We start from the raw sequence: 20,214 nt of genomic DNA, 5'->3' as shown, positions 1-20,214 counted from the left end.
GTGCTAACACAGTTGACAAGTTTGGTAAAAACCTGTTATAATAGTTCAGCAGTCCCAGGTAAGCTTTTAACTCAGCCACATTTACAGGAGCAGGGGCATCCTGCAGTGCTTGTACCTTCTCCTTGAGTGGATGGAGCCTGGTGGTGTCCACTCTGTGTCCCAGGAACACTGCCTCATTCCCCAGGAAAGTGCACTGACTCCTCTTGAGCCGGAACCCTGCCCTCTCCAATCTCTGTAGTACCTCTCTCAGAGTGCTCAGATGCTCCTGGTCTGTTCTTCCCGTCACCAGAATGTCATCCAGATAGATGGAAACATGTGGAATCCCTTGCAGTACACCTTCGATTGTCCTCTTCTTCCTCAGCTTCCCCGCTGATGTGGTGTGCTCCAAGTTTTTTCACTTCTCTCCCTTGGTTTTGCTGTCCTCCCTCTTTTGGTTTGGATTCCCCCACAGGTGATTTCACCCTGCAAGCTCGTTTTATGTGTCCTTGTTTCCCACACTTGTAGCACTTTTCATCCAGAAACCGGAATTCACTCGCCAGGTGATCGCCCTTGCATCTATAACATGCCTTCACATGCTCACGTTGTGGTTTCTGATGCATGTTCAACTTGTGCACAACAACCTGACCTGCAACTTGCGTAGCATTAGCCCTGTCTGAACCCTGTATTTCTTTTACATCTCGGTTCGCTGTCTCTATGGCTTGAGCAAGTTCCAATGCTTTTTCATAAGTAAGCCCAGTCTCGGATAATAATCTGCGCTGCATTCGGTCATCCATTATTCCGCAAACTAGCCTATCTCTCAGCATTTCCTTCAGGTTGTTCTCATAATTGCAATCTTGTGCTAATTTACGCAACACCGCTACATAGTCCATTACACTCTCTTCCTCTTTCCTGTTCCTTGAATTAAACTTGAACCGCTGTACAATCTCACTAGGCTTAGGGTTGAAATGTTCTTTTAGCAAGGCCACTAATTCAACAAATGATTTGCCTCCAGGCTTTTCAGGACTGAGCAGATTCTTCATCAAACTGTAGGTTTGGCTTCCCACTGAACTAAGCAGAATGGCTTTCCTTTTTTCGGCATCATTTATTTCATTTGCTTCAAAAAAATAACCCAACACTTCACAGTATTCTTCCCAGGTTTGTGCTTGAATATCAAAAGCGGAAACCATTCCTACCGTGGCAGCCATGCGCTCTTCCAGCTGGTAGCTAACTGTAGCTCGTAATTTTGTTGTTTAAACATCCCGGCAGACTTTTCTTCTTTATGCAGGGTCCTTTAGTTGCCTCGTTGCCAAATGTGATAAATCCAGAAAGTGGAACAAGGAACTCAAAGAGGCTAGATGTTAGAATTAACATGAATACTTTATTAACAACTGGGAAACACATTTATAGACAGCCTGCATCAGCATCCTGGCATTCCACCTTGTGCTGACCTATACAGGAAGCAAACCTCTGACCTTAGCAGGAAGCAAACCTCTGACCTTAGCGGCAACATTGGCTACAGCACCACCTGGCGGATAACCTTAATCATAACATCCCAGATTACTATAGAGGCCTCACATTCAAATCAGGCCTCCCGGGTATCCCGCCCGCCCCCAACCCACCTACCTGGACAAAATTCCGGCCAAAGTCTTTGGCCCCGATTTTCGGCTTGTGTGGGAAATGGCCGGGTTTCCCCGAATGTGGGGTTTCTGACACACATAAAAAAGTGTCAGCCAGCTCCACGCAATTTTCCCTCAATTGGCCAATTAATTCCCAGCATGTGGGAAGCCTTGCTAATTGTCCAATTCGAGTCAGAAATCCCCACAGTATGATGTCATCATTCGTGGTGCTTTCAAGGTCCATAGCAAGCACTGCATCCTCTGAAGGCTTCCAAACAAACCATACAGGATGGCAGAGAGCCTGCAGCAGCTGTGGCCAGTGCCAGACCCCGAGCTGCCTTCAAATTCGACGAGGCTTCACTGCAGGCATTATTGGATGGGGTTAGGGCCCACAGGGAGGTCCTCTTCCCTAGGTCAGGGAGGAAGAGGCCTCCCACTGAGACCAATGCTGCATGGATGCAGGTGTCAGCAGATGCCAACTCGCTGGGAGTCACCAGAAGAACCTTGGCATTACATCTCTAACCCCTTCCTTTACTCCCCCACAGTACCATCCAGAGCCCCCGTCCTCACTGTGGAGGAGGAAGAGGCTGTGCAGCCAGACTCCTCAGAAGAAGCTGCAACCTCTGAGGGCGCAGCGTCAGCACCCAGCGCACCCAGCACCAGCGCAGACACTCACACCTCGGGGGGACCTTCGGGACATAGAGTAGTGTTGTCACTTGGTGTTTCACAGCTCACAAGTGAGCCTCAGCAGATTCTGGAGACAGGGACAGCAGTGGAGAGTCCTCGTCGGAGGGCGCAGGACTCTGCCAGCTCAGCTCAGCTGCGCTGCATGTCGACCCTCTGCCTCTGGGTCCATCCGCAAGAGAAGAGGTGATGGATCTCCATGCACAGATGCAGGAGTCTCTGGCAGGTTTTGTCTCCAGGGTCGCTGCGAGTGTGGAGCAAATGGAGGAGCCCATAGCGACCATGAGCAGAGCCTTTGTGGAGTCATTGGTGCATGAACGCATCACCATGGAAAGGTTGGCAACCTCCATGGAGGAGATAACTCACCAGGATACGGAAAACATGGTGAGTGCTCATAAGAGAATGACATCTCTTGAGGAGCGCTGGCAATTTGTTGAACAGAGAAACCAGTTCTTCATGGAAGTCCTTCTGAGTAGGACTGCCAGTGCAGAAACGGGTCCCCATGGCCCCCTAAAGCGCAGCAGGGTGCTCTCAAGCCACTTCCAAGCGCTGGCCCCTTCTGGCCTGTGCAGCTTCAGGTGAGTGAGCAGCAGCCTGGTGCTCCTGTTGCTGATCCTGCTGTTCCTGGTTCTGCTGCTGGAGATCCTCTAATGGCAAGAAGGGAAGGAAAAAAAGGCGTCCCATGCTTCTTGTAGATGCCTCCGCTGAGGAAGTGCTGAGTGAGGGTGGCGAGAGCGGCTTCCCAGGAGATCACATTGGAGAAGTGTGTGAGGTCGCAACCTTCCACAGCTGTGCCTAAGCCTTGAAGAAGTAGCCCCAAACCTGCAACAACAAGGTCCTTCAACATACAAGGGCTGTCTCTTTAAATTGCAGCTTTCCCTGACCTGCAGCTGACAGCTAGCAAGCCGGCAAGCTTCACGCCAGGTCTCAGCAGCGGGGTTCCCCGCAGGCGGGTTTGATGTGGGGAAAGCCCCAAAGTTGCAACGGCCCCGGAATAATTACCTCAACAAGCTGATAATTGGTAATTAGTGTGCCGATGATCATTCCCACCAGCGGCGGCCGGCACTGAAGCGGGTCGCGGGGAAACAGCGGTCCGAAAGTCGGACGGGGCGGGGAATCAGGCGGGGGAGGTCCCGACCTGCTTTCTCGCCGATTTTCAGCCCCCGGCCGCATGAAAAGCCGCCCAACGGCGGCCAGAAAATTGACCACTTTGTTTTAATGTCTCTGCCATTTCCTTATTTATGGATATAACACAGATCTTAGAGAATTTTATAACTGTTGTGTTTGCATGAGAATGGATGTAGATGGGCTGTGTGTTAAAATCTGCACTGACAAATTTAAATAAGCACGACTGGCCTGCTTGCTTGTTGTCCTCCTGCATTTGCTCTATTTTTCAAATGGTTTTCACAGGAGATCTACTTTCATGTGATTTTTTTTTTGCTGGTTCTGCCCCCTCCTTTCCTGAAGTTGCCGATTTGTGTTGGGGTTCCGCGGGTGCTAGCAGCTTGCTGATAGCTTGTGTAAGTAGATATTTTCTCCATGAACCAGCCTGTACAGTGAAGGACAGCAGGCCCTTTAGCCACAGAGGACATTAAAACCAAGCCTCATCTAACGTCCACGCACACATTTTTCCAGTAGGAGTCACTGGACAGCAATCAGGAGCGGGAACCTTGGCGAGATTTCTCCCTCCCTAGCTTAGGGGTGCTGAGGCCTATTGCAACCCCCATTCAAGTGGTTTTTATCAGGAGAAAGTGAAAGAAAAACAGGCAGCGCAGTGGTACTGCAAATAAAGAAAAAAAGAAAAAGACTTGCATTTATAAATAAAAACAAAAAATGCTGGAAATACTCAGCAGGTCAGGCAGCATCTGTGGAGAGAGAAACAGAGTTAACGTTTCAGGTCGATGACCTTTTGTCAGAACTGCTCTGGCTATAAAGCCCCTTTCGCGACTCAGGATGTCACAAAGTGCTTTATGTCTAATGAAGTACTTTTTGAAGTGTAGTCACTGTTGTAATGTAGGAAACAAGGGCAGACAGTGCCTGAGTTTAATGTCTCATTCGAAGGATAGCCGCTCCGACAGTGCAGCACTCTCTCAGAAGGGAGGTTATGTTTGAACTGTATAAAACACTAGTTAGGCCACAGCTAGAGTACTGCGTACAGTTCTGGTCACCACATTACAGGAAAGATGTGATTACACTGGAGAGGGTACAGAGGAGACTTATGAGGACCGGAGAATTTTAGCTATGAGGAAAGATTGGATTGGATGGGGTTGTTTTCTTTGGAACAGAGGAGGCTGAGGGGAGATTTGATTGAGGTGTATAAAATTATGAGGGGCCTAGATAGAGTGGATAGGAAGGACCTAATTCCCCTAGAGGTCAATAACCAGGGGGGATAGATTTAAAGTAATTGGTAGAAGGATTAGAGAGGAGTTGAGGAGAACTTTTTTCACCCAGAGGGTGGTGGGGTTCTGGAATTCACTGCCTGAAAGGGTCGTCGTCATACGTGTCTTCATACAGTTCCCTTTGGGGAACTGTATGAAGTGGTGGAAGGATTTCTGGCCGCGATTAACGCTCCTTCTGTGACCGTAACCATCTTCGTACTAGCCATTAGGGTGGTTAGTCCTATGGCGGGAGGGTTTTACGGGCTCCCACAACCCATACGAGGGGGGGGGGCCCACCCACACCCACGGACCCACGGACGCAAGTATCCCGCTGGATGTCAACCCAAAGTTTAGAGCCGGAGCTCCGACTCCACTTGCCGGGACTGTCTGGAGCGGGATTTGAAACCCTACGCCTTCTAGCCCAGCGGCAGGGATGCTACCACTACGCCAAAGGCCCACTCCTGCCTGCAAGGGTGATAGAGGCAGAAACTGTAGTGTATGTGCCTTTAAGAGCCCCATGTGTGCTGTAATGCTGGTAATGGCCACTCGGGCTATATAAGCCTGTATATTGTGTTATATCCGTTAGAACCCCCCCCCAGACTTTGCTTAGTAAACACCTATGAACCAACTCCTGTCTTCAGTGTCTCTATCAACACACGGACACTACAGTGGCGACGAAGTGGAAACGAACTTACCTGCAATTCGGCAGCACCTCAAGGACATCGATTCCTCGGGTGTCCAGAAGACTCAAGAAAGTGAAAGAAGCTGTGGTTTCACCAGCTGGCCAAGCTGGTAGCAGGTACTGCGATAATCCTTCCTGGGCGTCAGGATGGGGCTCCAGCGGCTGGCTCTACAGCTGGGACAAGCAGCGAAATCGGAGGCAAGCAATAACAGATGGGGAGGGAGCACTCGGGAGACGGCCGGCGCTGCGAGCAGGTCGGCGTTCAGACCTAGAGAGAAAGTCTGGCGGGAACGAGTCTCCAACTGTAAATAATTTTTTTTTTAAAAAAGAACGGAAACCGCGGGAAACAGCGTTGTCATCGGCAGCAGCGGCGGGAAAGCGCGGGAAGCGCCATATCTTTTCTGCAGAAAAGAAAGAAAAGCGCGGGAAGCGCCATATCTTTTCTAAGATGCCTAAGTCTGGCAATATTGATGCTTTTGATAGCGAAATAGAGGATTGGACCACATACGTGGAAAGAGTAGAGGTATATTGCACTGCAAATGGAATAGAAGATGAAAAAAAAGCTTCAGTACTGCTGAATCTAATGGGCGCAAAGGCATACGGGCTGTTACGAAATGTAATCACTCCAGCCAAACCAAAGGACAAGGATTTTAAAGAAATTGTTGATACCCTGCAGGAGCACTTAAACCCAACACCGCTGCTGATAGCGGAACGATTCAAATTCTTCAAGAGAAATCAACACAAGAATGAAAGTAATGCTGATTACCTCACCGAATTAAGAAAGCTATCAAAATACTGCCAATTCGGGGCAGGACTAGCAGATTATCTTCGAGACAAATTCGCCTGCGGTCTCTTAAGTGAAGGAACACAAAAAAGGCTGCTTTCTGAAAATGATTTAACACTGGACAAGGCTTTCAGTATGGCTGTATCATATGAAGCAGCAGCAAGAGGAGCTGCAGAGATAAACAAAAGACACAGGACTTCGGCACCCATGAAATGACACAGGGTTTCGAAAGATGTTATCGCTGCGGCAGATCCACCCATAACCAGAGGGACTGCTGGTTCAAGGACAAAGCATGCAGGCAATGCGGAAAGATTGGACACATTGCACGGGTATGCCGATCTGGACAAAATAAATCCACAGACAGGAAAAAAAAAATCAATAAAGAAAAGTACAGAAAGGTACAAATGATGACGGACAGTAGCTCCGAAGACCAGAAGAGCGATAGCGACTCCGAAAACAAGAGACTAAGCTGTCTCAAATTACATGATGTACTTGCCAAAGATGATTACCAAACCATTTGGGTTACCCTCACGATAGCAGGGTCCCCAGTTAAAATGGAGCTCGATACAGGATCAGCTCTAACCATAATAAATCGACGGGATTACAAGAGGCTATTTCCGCATATACCTTTAAAAGACACATCCATTATCTTAAAAACATATACGGGGCAGAAAGTATACCCCAAAGGAAAAATAAGGGTGCCTGTTGTATACAACGGCAAAGAAATACAAAAGTTGTATTTATACATTCTACAAGATGGTGGTCCACCGTTGTTGGGACGTGAATGGATCAGAAAGATACGTTTAGACTGGCACTCCATTCAGGCACTGACGGTGACCAGTAAGAAAAAAAACGATGATGACATCATACCTGAACGATTAAAAGACATCTTGGCCAACGCCAAAGAAGTGTTTCAAGAGAAACTAGGAACCTTGAAAGGCATCACCGCCTCAATAAAAGTGGAAGATGCAGCAATTCCCAAGTTTTTTAAGGCAAGACCGGTGCCATACGCAATTCGTCCAGCAGTCGAGGCAGAGCTGGAGAATTTGGAAAAGGCAGGCGTATTATCCAAAATAGATTGGAGCGAGTGGGCAACACCCATCGTTCCAGTCATGAAGAAAGCATTGAATAATGATAAATCTGAAGAACAGAAAAAAATTTGCCTCTGTGGAGACTTCAAGGTGACTGTAAACCCGGTCCTTCACACGGTACAGTATCCTCTTCCGAGGATAGAAGATATTTTCGCCTCACTATCCAGAGGGAAACGTTTCACCAAAATTGACTTGGCACAGGCATATCTACAGATGGAGGTTGAAGAGGCCTCTAAAAAATATCTCACGATAAATACACACAAAGGTCTATACCAGTACAATCGACTGGTTTTCGGAGTAGCATCCGCTCCAGCTATCTGGCAAAGAGCTATGGAGCAAGTCCTCCAAGGGATTCCGGGTACTCAATGCTACCTAGACGACATCCTTGTAGCAGGAGAAAACGACAACGAGCACCTTGCCAATTTGGAGCAGGCGCTCACTAGGCTGAGAGAACGGGGCCTACGAGCAAATCGCCCCAAGTGCGAATTTTTCCAAAATCAAATATCATATTGTGGCCACATAATTAATAAGGAAGGGTTGCATAAGTCACCTGAAAAAATTGAAGCGGTCATAAAAGCCCCAGCACCTGAAAATGTTTCACAATTAAGGTCGTTCCTGGGATTAATAAATTACTATCATAAATTTTTACCGAACTTATCAACTCTTCTACACCCTCTTAATGAACTGCTACAAACAGGAGTAATTTGGAAATGGAATGAAGACTGTAAACGTGCCTTCCATAAATGCAAAGACTTAATCACATCCGAAGAAGTTTTGGCTCATTACAACCCATCACTGCCAATCAGACTGGCGTGCGATGCATCCCCTTATGGCATAGGAGCAGTATTATCGCATAAATTCCCTGATGGCTCGGAACGGCCGATAGCTTTTGCGTCACGCTCATTGAACTCAGCTGAGCGTAACTATGCCCAAATCGACAGGGAAGCACTCAGCCTGGTATGGGGAGTGAAGAAATTCAACCATTACCTACACGGACAAAAATTTACCTTGTTGACTGACCATCAACCCCTCATCTCCATATTCAACCCTAAAAAGGGTGTTCCCATTATGACAGTGCAAAGGCTACAGAGTGTAAAGTCTGTGGGTTGTATAGCGAAGTAATACACAGACTACAAGAGTAACTTAAACAGGACTTTACTATTCGAAGGTCAGGGCGAATCTGCCCAATAAATTCTGCCACAGCACTTATATACCGGTGTGGTCACCGTCGGTATTACAGTATACAGCAGCCAGGATAAAGTAGTGCCACACCTAAAATAGTTCTCTTAAAGGTGGACGGTTACATACAATAGTTCTCTTAAAGGTAGAACAGTTACATACACTACAATCCTCCCTTTTTAGCTTACAACATACTTATTCCCCATTAAACATAACCTCCTAACATATATCCAACTTTATGTTAAAACAGTTCACAGATGTAATCTCTGCGGAAACAGTTCACAGATTCAGTCTCTGCGGGAAACAGTTCATAGATTTAGTCTCTGCGGGAAACAGTTCACAGATTCAATCTCGGTGGATGCGCCTTCCGTGCTTCTTGACTCGGTCCTGACAACGCCTCAGTGGTGCAGCAGTTCCCCGTGGTGTAGTTGGTTCACGTTGCTGGAGTGACTCATCCAATAGTCCTTCACTGGACTTAACAGCTTGAACTTCCGTCCTTCTGAACCAGCATTGTTGGCTTGTAAAACTTGAGTACCTTGGGAAGTTTTCTACTTCCAAACTGATTTGGCTCCGTTCGCAGGGACCCCGTGCGTGATCTAATAGTGATGATGATGGTCCAGATGATCATCATCTTCTGCTTCGTCTTTTCCTTTTCTGTGGTTCAGATGGTTATCATCTTCTGCTTCGTCTTTTCCTTTTCTGCTTCTTGGAGACTCTCGGGGCTCCATTGTCAGCTGCCAGCTGCCTGCACAGTTCCTCCCGTAGTAGCGCCACCATCTCCCGATGGTCCTTAGACTTTTTGTGATTCATCAAGGTTTCTGCACTTTGGGAGTTTTCATCACAAGCTGGGCAGAACAGGTCCTCGTAATATTTGGTGTCGCTCAAAAGGTCATGGTAATATTCGGTGTCGTCCTGAGCTAAGCCAGCGGGAGGGTCTTCTATTTCCTCCTTGCCCAGCTGAACGTTAGCCGACTTTTGTTCTAAATCCCGACATCTGTCCTGAAGAGACTTCATCATGCGTTCAGCTTCATCCCGCTTTTTCTGGGCTTCCTGTAAGTCTTTTACTAATGACCTCATTTGTGATTTCAATACTGCAACTTCATTCGGAGATTGATTGATCGGACCATTCAATCCCTCTACTGAAGTAACTGTTTCAGCATTCTGTTGTTCTGCATTGACGTGAGGCAGCGTACTTTCGGCATCCAAGCGCGGCTCTGCTGCAGTCTTCTCAGTCTGTGTTGCCACCTCAGCTATTTCAATAACCTTTGAGAGTTCCGAACCCCTTTTCTTTGAAGATTGAGGCTCGTGTTCAAGTTTTTCCCATTTCAGGGTCTTGTCCCTCAGCATATGAAGAAGTTGGCTGACTGTTAACTCTTCTGCCATCATCCGTTTCCCATTAGCTGCAGGGCTGTTTATAAACTTGCCCTGGGGCTCCTTTGCTGTTTCTACTTTGCCATCATCCGCAGCCTCCACCATTCAAATTTCCACAAATGAATCGTCCGGTGATGCTGCACCCAACTTCAGTAGGAGCTCGGAAGTCATGTCGACCAAATCAGCCTTTTCTGCCTGCAACCTGCTAACAAGCGCCTTCAGTTGCTGCACATCTTGTTCCACCAGATTAGAGCACGCACCTTCAGAAACCGAATCAGCTTTGATTCGTTTGGCCTCCTCTCGCAGACGGTTTGTGTGCTCCTGCTCCCTTTTCTCCCTCAGCTGCTTCTGTTGTCTTTCCAGATTCTCCCAATCGGTGTCATAGAACTTTTTCATTGCTTTCATCTCTTGTTCGAGACGGCAACTCAATTGCTCTAATTGCTGTCGTAATTTGAAATAAGTTTGAGTTCGAGCTCGGTGTTCCTCAGTAATGTATATGTCTGTAAACTGAACAGACTCAGAATTCTCTGTCAAACTATGTTGTTGTTGTTCAGTGGAGTTCTGTTCTGAAACTTTGTTCTCCTCTGGAGCATAAGCCTTTATGCACGCCTTCGTTTTTCCAACCTTAGTCAGCAAGTCCATTTTAGCCTTGTCTTTCATACTTGGGCTGGACTTATCGTCATCCGTTTCAGAGTCTGAGCTGATTGTCCGCACCGAGTCCTCACTCGTTATTGCTTTTAGGTAGTGCCATTCCATGTCTATTTTCTTGATCCACTCCCGTCCTAGAAGTGGTGGTCCTCCCTCAGGTAGTACATATAAGTCCATTCCTGGGTGTTCTTTGCCCCTGTCTCTCACCTTGACTCTTATCTTTCCCATGGGGTATACTTTATGCCCCATGTATGTCTGCAATACGAACTTGGTATCTCTCAAGGGTATATGTGAGAATAGCCGGTTGTAATCCCTTCGATTTATGACTGATAGGTCTGATCCAGTGTCCAACTCCATTTTTACTTGGACTCCGGCTATTTTTAGCATGACCCAGATAGTTTGTAGGTCAGCTTCCTTACTCACATTGTGAATTCTCAGACTACCCAGTTCCTGGCCGTTTGGGTCTGAATCCGAATTCGGTTCATCTGAACTCTTCTCAGCCACCTTGTGTACTTTGTTGTACTTTTCCTGTGATGGTTTTCTTTGGTTGTTGGTCTTCTTCCCTGACCGGCATACTTTAGCTATGTGACCCAGTTTGCCACATTTTCTACATTCCTGGTTTTTAAACCAGCATTGGTTCTGATCGTGTGTTGTCTTCCCACAACGATAACATTTCGTTGTACCCGAAGTAATTTGATCCACACTGAGTACCGCTGCCTTTAGCTGCATTTCCGCAGTTCCTTTCGCTGTGGCTTCGTGTGATGCTGCAATAAGAACAGCCCTCTCTAGTGTAAGGTCGTTCTCTTCGAGCAGTCGCTTTTGCGTTCCTTCCTTCGACAACCCGCACACGAACTTGTCTCGCAATGCCTCTGTCAGATTTCCTCCAAACTGGCAGTATTTCGCTAATCTACGCAGTTCGACCAAGTATTCTGCGTTGCTTTCCTCTTTCCGTTGCGTTCTCGCATAAAATTTGAATCGTTCCACCAACATCAGCGGTGTGGGGTTCAAGTGATCCTTCAGAACAGCAACAATATTATCGAAAGTCTGATCCGCCGGTTTAGCTGGTGATAGAAGATGCTTCAATAACCCGTATGTCTTCGCGCCCATCGAGTTTAGCAAGGTTATAGCTTTATCATCATCTTCTATTTTATTGGCCTCACAATATATCTCGATACGTTCTACGTACGTGGCCCAATCTTCCACCTCGGCATCGACGTTGTTGATGTTACCATGCTTAGGCATCTTCACTATCTCCCACTATCTTTCTGCGAAACAACAGGATTTCTCTTTAACTTTTTAACTTTTTCTTTTTCCCGCGCTTGTCTTCTTCCCCGCCTACTGGCAAAATGTCGGTTTCCCGCACTTGTCTTCTTCCCCCCTACTGACAAAATGGCGGTTTCCCGCTCCTGACTTCTTCCTCTGGTGGGAGGGGTAAGCTTTGCCCTCGGGCGACGACCGCTGGTTTACGGGGTTTGTAGCCTGTGCGCCGGCTTCAGTTTATTCTGAAGCGCGCGCTAGAAAAGCCGATCGTGTTCCTTGTTCCCCCCCCCCTTCTTTTTGGCAGGGGCAACCGGCGCTGGGGACAACCAGTTGGCATCGGACAGATCCAGCTCCTGGTCCTTCACGGCAGCTGCTGCAAGCCGCTGGCCGGAACCTCGCTCGGTCTCTCTCTCGGGCTCTGTCTCTCCCGCTCGCGCGGCTCTCGCTCGCTCTCTCTTGGGCTCTGTCTCTCCCGCTCGCGCGGCTCTCGCTCGCTCTCTCTCGGGCTCTGTCTCTCCCGCTCGCGCGGCTCTCCCTCAGCGGCTTTAAACGCCTCTCCCAGACCTCCCGCAGTCCGGTCCTTTCCTCCCCGGCTGCGGCTGATTCTTCGCGGGTTATTTAGTTATTTATTTATTTATTGCCTCCGCGCCTTATGATCCCGGTCGCAGCGCCTCGCGGCCTCGGTAGGTGCCCGGCCTTTTTCGCTCCAATCGCACCTCCCAGCCCTCTCGCAGTCCGGTGCTTTCCTCCCCGGCTGCGGCTGAGTTCTCCGTGGCTTATTTATGTTTATATCTTCCCGCGCCTTACGATCCCGGTCGCAGCGCCTCGTGGTCGCGGTATTTGTCCGGCCTTTTTCACCGTCGCGGTCTAGTCGTCTCACGACGCTCCCCAGCCCGCTTGTACCGCGGCTTCTGCTCCACGCTGCCCCAGTCTCAGCGCCTCTGGGCCCGACTTCTGTCCGGCTCCTTTCCCCCTCGACCGTGGTCGAGTGCACTGCCCTTATCCTCCGTTTATTTGTTTCTATTTTCCCTTTACTCACAGTCACCGTGGCCGACTTGCTTCTCGTGTTGATCGGCTCACTCACCACCGTGGCAGAAGGGACAATCCATGCCTGTTGCTGATGGAAGACTTCGTGTTTGAAATCTTCCTCCTTTCTTGGTCTGCAGACTCGAGTTTTCTCTCAGCAAAACGACGAGGGCGGGTGCCTCTTCTCGACGCTCGTTTACTTCTTCAGAAGTATTGTTGCCGCAGGGTAAGATCGAACTCGTCGCCACTGTAAAGTCTGTGGGTTGTATAGCGAAGTAATACACAGACTACAAGAGTAACTTAAACAGGACTTTACTATTCGAAGGTCAGGGCGAATCTACCCAATAAATTCTGCCACAGCACTTATATACCGGTGTGGTCACCGTCGGTATTACAGTATACAGCAGCCAGGATAAAGTAGTGCCACACCTAAAATAGTTCTCTTAAAGGTGGACGGTTACATACAATAGTTCTCTTAAAGGTAGAACAGTTACATACACTACACAGAGGTGGTCCCTTTTTCTAGGGGCACACCAATATGACATAGAATACAAAGGATCAAAACAGCATGGGAATGCTGACGGTTTATCGCGCCTACCGTTGCCAACGGTAGAAGAGGCACCTACAGTAGACCCAGTGGAGATGTTCCACTCTACCATAGTGGAATGTCTACCAGTAACAAATTCTGCCATTGAAAGGGAGACGAGAAATGACCCGACTCTCTCACGGGTCTACGATTTAACAGTGAAGGGATGGCCAGCACATGGCGAACCACTGTTGCCAGCATTCTCGCAAAGAAGAGAACAGCTGTCAGTGTGCCGAGGAACCTTGATGTGTGGATCCAGAGTGGTGATTCCACCCAAACTCCAGGATAAAGTGCTAAAGGAGCTTCACGAGGGGCATCTGGGTGGAGTGAAAATGAAGAACCTAGCCAGGGCGTTTGTATGGTGGCCAGGTATCGATGGAGACATCGAAGAAATGACCAAGAGCTGCCTAGGATGCCAGAAGGTCCAAAACGCTCCACCCCAAGCCCCTCTACATCCATGGGAGTGGCCCTCATCTCCCTGGCAAAGGGTACACATCGACTTTGCTGGTCCATTTATGGACTCAATGTTCTTAATCGCGGTTGATGCACACTCCAAGTGGCTGGAGGTAATAAAGATGTCCTCCACCACCACGGAAAAAACCATCACAGTATTAAGGACCATATTTGCCAGGAATGGGCTGCCGGAATAGATCTGTTCTGATAATGGACCGCAATTTGTGTCCGAAGAATTCAGGAAGTTCTTAAAAAACAATGGGGTTAAGCACTACACGTCCGCCCCATACCATCCCGCCACCAATGGATTGGCTGAAAGGTTTGCCCAGACCTTCAAGAAGGCCATAAAGGCCATGGGTAATGAAGACATAAAACTTCAGCACAAGGTGGATAACTTCTTATTCGCATACAGGAATGCAACACATATGGTTACCAACCAAACTCCCGCCATGATGTTCTTCAATAGAAACCTAAGATGCCGGCTGGATTTGGTCAAGCCCAACATCAGAAGGGACGTGGAGAACCGGCAGTTTCAAGGCATGAATGAAAGGCCAACTAGAACCTTCCAGATAGGTCAACAAGTTTTGGCCCGGGACTACCGTACCGAGAAATGGCAGCCTGGAACTATCTGCACACGACTAGGACCATTGATGTATACCGTGGACATCGGAGAAAGCATAATAAGGCGCCATGCTGACCAAATCATAGAGTCATCCGAAAAGGGACAACCTACACCACAACTCTATATGCCTACACCACAACTCTATATCTACCTCCGATCCGGTGATACTGGAACCCGATGAACCCGACACTGGCATTCAAGCCGAATCAGCCTTGCCAAAAGAACCTACTACACCACCAGAAACTACCACACCACTGAGGCGTTATCCGGACCGAGTCATGAAGCCTCCTGAGAGACTGACTTTTAATTAATTAACTACAGCAATGTGTATATTATTTTTCTTATAACATGTAATTAATAATTACTTAAAATATGATGTACTGGTTAGCTAAAAGGGGAGGAATTGTAGTGTATGTGCCTTTAAGAGCCCCATGTGTGCTGTAATGCCGGTAATGGCCACTCGGGCTATATAAGCCTGTATATTGTGTTATATCCGTTAGAACCCCCCCCCCCAGACTTTGCTTAGTAAATGCCTATGAACCAACTCCTGTCTTCAGTGTCTCTATCAACACACGGACACTACAGAAACACTCATCACATTTAAAAAGTACTTGTATATGCACTTGAAGTGCCATAACCTGCAAGGCTACGGAGCAAGAGCTGGAAAGTGAGATTAGGCTGGATAGCTCTTTTATGGCTGGCACAGACCCAATGGGTTGAATGGCCTCCTTCTGCGCTGTAAATTTCTATGATTATAAATGTCAGTCTAGATTATATGCTCAAATCTCTAGAGTAGGACTTGAAACCATGACCTTCTGGCTCACTGAGCCACAGCTGACAGCTTCTAATCTTCTAATGATAAATCTTCTAAACTGTTTATGAGTGCTTTCCCAAGAACACACATGACATGCAAATAGGGCTATATTTTTAAGTTATCTTTTAGCAACTCAATGATGAGGCTTAATGTAAAAAGTGACAACCTTGGAACAGATCAAGTTTAAAATCTGATGCTTTCTGTTGGACACCATGGGGCGATTTTATGACGTCAGAGGAGGCGGGTTTGGAGGCGGGAAAGGCGGGAAAATCAGATTCAAAGAGGTCGGGTTTGGAATCCACCTCTGTGGGATTTTGCCGGTGCCAGTTTTGGAGGTCGGGAAACGCTCCCACCTCCAGCTGGCCATTGCACTATTTAACCTCCTTAAATTCTCATTAAGGGCCTCTCTAAGCCTATTTTGAGAGGCCCTCCTGATTTTTCCAGCATTTCGGCATGCTCCACGCACCTCCTGAACCACGCCAGGTAAACCTGGTGTGTTGACTCGTGGGTGGCCTCCTCACTGCTGCAGGTCTAACAAGACATCGTTTATTGCAGCAAGGATTACTTGCAGGTGACAGACCTTGGCTTTAAAAGGTCTCTGAGCACTTTTAGAAGGCCTTCCGAAGTCGGAGGTGCTGCAGCTTGACTCCATCAACTGTGGGACCTCCTTGGAGGATCCTCTCCCCGCTTGCAATGAGCGCTTCCGCAAAGGAGGCCTCTACAAGCAGAATGGGAACCATTCATTTTCTTTCTGCATCGACCGCAGATGAGGATGAGGAGGAGGAGGAGAAGGATCTGGAGGAGGAGGTAGAGGCGGTCAAAGCGCCGGTGTATCGACCAGCGGCAGCGGCAGCACGCGAGCACATGGCTGCCTGGGATGCAAGGGATAAACTTATCATGGCCAGATTTGCATTGGTTGCCCAAGTTGACACATGTCCTTGGCTCCATCCTAGGACATCATTGACAGTGGACATGACTCTCTGGCCTCCTTTCACTCAGGCCACCAACCTGACAACGCAAGTGTGCCGATGCCTGCAATGTGGAGCTGCCGAATGCGAATGAACAGATGGCATAACGCCAACATTTTGGCTTCAAATCATTTTAATACTTTCCAACAGGGGTGGCATTTCATCAATACACAGAAACAGTTTACCAATCTGCACACAGATCTGAAGGTTATATCCCTTGCCAGCTGTACCCGCACAGCCTTGGTTTGTTTGAGAGGCTCCTTCCTCCGAGATGAGTGGAAGAGCACCTCCATGCTAGCTGTTACCCCATCAAACAACATTTGCAGCGCCTCATCCGAGAGCCTCAGGTAGGCCCTTGCCTTGGAATTGGACATTGTGGTTTCTCAAAATATGTTGGATGTGGTGCAGGAGACACAGAAATGCTGTGGAATGAGCCAAGGGAGCAAGAAGTCATAAAATCAGACTGGAAAAGTGCTGTCAACAGAGGCAAGTTTCAGTCCCAAAACACTAATTGAGCAAGGGCATCCCACACCTCTGAAATCAAGTGGCCAATCATGGGAAAATCGCAAATTTTTGAAACCTATCAGTGGAGGCAAGTTTCAAATCCACCCAAACTGAAACCCGCCTCCATCTCGCCTCCAGTGGGAAAATCGCCCCCCTAGAGGAACAAAAGGTCTAAGCTAGACCACGTCTTCATAAATTAGGTCTTGAAAGTTGCTGGAAGCACTGGTATCAACACACGAAGGAGTATGCACTGATTTCTTTTCAATATTTGTGCAGCATTTAGAAGACAATTTGAACCACATGCAATGAAACTAAATGAATACTTAAAACAAGAAAAAGGAAGAAGGCAGAAAAATTTTCAGGGACTCCCCAGTATCTTGGGAACAAAAATGGTAGAGGTGAAATAAGCTATAAAAAGACGAGAACAGGCAATACTATACAAGGGAAAGTACAAGAACACGTACCACAGGAGATCAGTATCTATGATTACAGCCAAACCCAGATAGCCCAAAGCTCTAACAATAATAAACTACAACGTTTAAATATTTTTTTAAGTTGTTGCTGCCAATTACCTGTAGTAAAGTACAGCTGTGCTGAAGGACCTGTCAGTCCTGTAACTCCAGTGTTATAATCACCAGTTCTGAACACCCTTCTCTGTTGAGCTGCTTTCAGTATGAAAATCTTTGTTATCGCCTACATCAGTAAAATAAACATCATATATTATAGACATGAGGAGAGATTGTGTCGATTGGGCTTATACTCACTGGAGTTTAGAAGATTGAGAGGGGATCTCATCGAAACCTATAAAATTCTGTCAGGTCTGGACAGACTAGATGCAGGAAGGATGTTTCTGATGGCCGGGGAGTCCAGAACCAGGGGTCACCATCTAAGGATAAGGGGTAAGCCATTTAGGACTGAAATGAGGAGGAATTTCTTCACCCAGAGAGTGGTGAACCTGTGGAATTCTCTACCACAGAAGGCAGTAGAGGCCAATACATTAAATATATTCAAGAAGGAGTTAGATATATTTCTTAAGGCTAAAGGGATCAAGGGATATGGGGAGAAAGCAGGGACCGGGTACTGAATTTGGATGATCAGCCATGATCGCATTGAATGGCGGAGCAGGCTCGAGGGGCCGAATGGCCTACTCCTGCTTCTATCTTCTATGTTTCTATGTTTCTATGATAGTCAACAAGTTAAAGGCTCATTAAATTATGACGCAATAGAAAAAAATGATCATGTTGCATATTAATTTTGCAAAAACAAATCAATCAACAACTTAAGATAGTACTGCTTAACAAGTCCAAGCACTTTGTCAATATGCCATTCTTAGCTTTAACATCTGATCTGACATAGTTTCCATCCTACATTCCTAGAATCAATTGTTGTTATACTGATATGGTATCGCCTGGAAAATAGATGATATTATCATAACATTGGTGTGGAGATGCCGGTGTTGGACTGGGGTGGGCAATTGTAAGAAGTCACACAACACCAGGTTATAGTCCAACAGTTTTATTTGAAATCACAAGCTTTCGGAGTGCTGCTCCTTCATCAGGTGAAGTGGAGAGATGCATAAAGACACAACTTATATAGTCAGAGAATAATGCCAGATGATTACAGGTAATCTTTCTAACTGCCATTTATCACACCTCGGCAGAGACATAATCACAGCAATCAAAGGTGTGAATGGTGTCCAAACAGGTTAGTCAGGAAAACATTACATCAAAGAACAATGAGGTGGGGTCACAAGGGGTCAAATGTTGCAGATGCTGGGGTCTGTATGAAAAACAAAAAACAGACAAAAAAATATTTTTTTTGCTGGAAATCACAGCAGGTCCGGCCGCATCTGTGTAGAGAGAACAAGCCAATGACGACTCGAGTCTGGATGACCCTACGTCAGGTGGGGTTACATGTAGCATGACATGAACCCAAGATCCCGGTTGAGGCCTTCTACCCTCTCTAGATCTTTTCATTGCTAACTGCCGACGTGACATCGGCCGTCTCCATTTCTCTGCTCCCCTCACTCACTCCAACCTGACTCCCTCTGAACTTGCAGCACTCCATTCTCTCCGATCCAACCCTACCATTATCATTAAACCTGCTGATAAGGGTGGTGCTGTTGTTGTTTGGCGAACCGACCTCTACCGTGCAGAAGCTGAACGCCAACTCTCTAACACCTCCTCCTACCTCCGCCTGGACCATGACCCCACTAGCAAACATCAAGCCATTGTTTCCAAGTGTGTCACTGACCTCATCTCCTCTGGAGATCTTCCCTCCATGGCCGCCAACCTCATAGTCCCCCAACCCCGCACAGCCCGCTTCTACCTCCTTCCCAAGATCCACAAACAGGACTGCCCTGGTAGACCCATCGTTTCAGCCTGTTCTTGCCCCACCGAACTTATCTCTTCCTATCTCGACTCTATTTTGTCTCCCCTTGTCCAGTCTCTTCCCACCTACATTCGCGACTCTTCCGACACCCTCTGTCACTTTAACAGTTTCCAGTTTCCTGGCCCCAACCGTCTCCTTTTCACCATGGACGTCCAATCCCTCTACACCTCCATCCCCCACCAGGACGGCCTTCGGGTGCTCTGTTTCTTCCTTGAACAGAGGCCCAACCAATCCCCATCCACCACCACCCTCCTCCGCCTGGCTGAACTTGTTCTCACTTTGAACAACTTCTCCTTTGACTCCACTCACTTCCTCCAAATTAAAGGTGTTGCCATGGGAACCCGCATGGGCCCATCTATGCCTGCCTGTTCATGGGACATGTGGAACATTCTTTGTTCCAGTCCTACTCAGGTCCCCTCCCTCACCTCTTTTTCCGGTACATCGATGACTATATTGGTGCCGTTTCCTACTCTCGCCCTCAACTGGATAAGTTCATTCACTTTACTTCCAATTTCCACCCTGCCCTCACCTTCACATGGTCCATCTCCGACTTTTCCCTTCCCTTCCTCGACTTCTCCGTCTCCATTTCTGGCGATCGGCTTTCAACAAACATCCACTACAAGCCCACCGACTCCCACAGCTACCTGGACTACACTTCCTCCCACCCCGCTTCCTGTAAGGACTCTATTCCTTTCTCCCAGTTTCTCCGTCTCCGCCGCGTCTGTTCTGACGATGCCACCTTCCATACTAGTGCTTCTGACATGTCTTCCTTTTTCCTCAACCGAGGATTCCCCTCTACCGTGGTTGACACGGCCCTTGACCGTGTCCGTTCTATTTCCCGCACTTCTGCTCTCACCCCTGCCCCTCCCTCCCAGAACCACTATAGGGTTCCCCTTGTCCTCACCTTTCACCCCACCAGCCTCCACATTCAACGGATCATCCTCCGCCATTTCCGCCACCTCCAACGTGATCCCACCACCAAACACATCTTCCCCTCACCTCCCCTTTCAGCATTCCGAAGGGACCGCTCCCTCCGCGACACCCTGGTCCACTCCTCAATCACTCCCAACAGCCCTGCTCCTTCACCTGGCACCTTCCCGTGCAAGCGCAGGAGATGCAACACATGCCCTTTTACCTCCTCCCTTCCCACTGTCCAGGGCCCCAAACACCCCTTCCAG

At 47.9% G+C, this 20,214-nt stretch overlaps 1 protein-coding gene across 1 annotated transcript in view; it reads right to left on the bottom strand.

Annotated features, from left to right (window-relative positions):
• Positions 1-17,321, bottom strand: part of LOC147102748 (CD276 antigen-like) — a 56,834-nt gene extending 39,513 nt beyond the window's left edge. The window contains exon 1 of the mRNA XM_085963512.1: positions 17,218-17,321. The gene's annotated coding sequence lies outside the window, so the exon portion shown is untranslated. The remainder of the gene's footprint in view (positions 1-17,217) is intronic.
• Positions 17,322-20,214: the final 2,893 nt, after the last annotated feature.

The sequence above is a fragment of the Somniosus microcephalus genome, chromosome 21 (assembly GCF_052327205.1).
Source record: "Somniosus microcephalus isolate GS21.2 chromosome 21, FLI_Smic_1.0, whole genome shotgun sequence".
NCBI lineage: Eukaryota > Metazoa > Chordata > Chondrichthyes > Squaliformes > Somniosidae > Somniosus > Somniosus microcephalus.
This window is presented reverse-complemented; position numbering and strand designations above follow the sequence as displayed.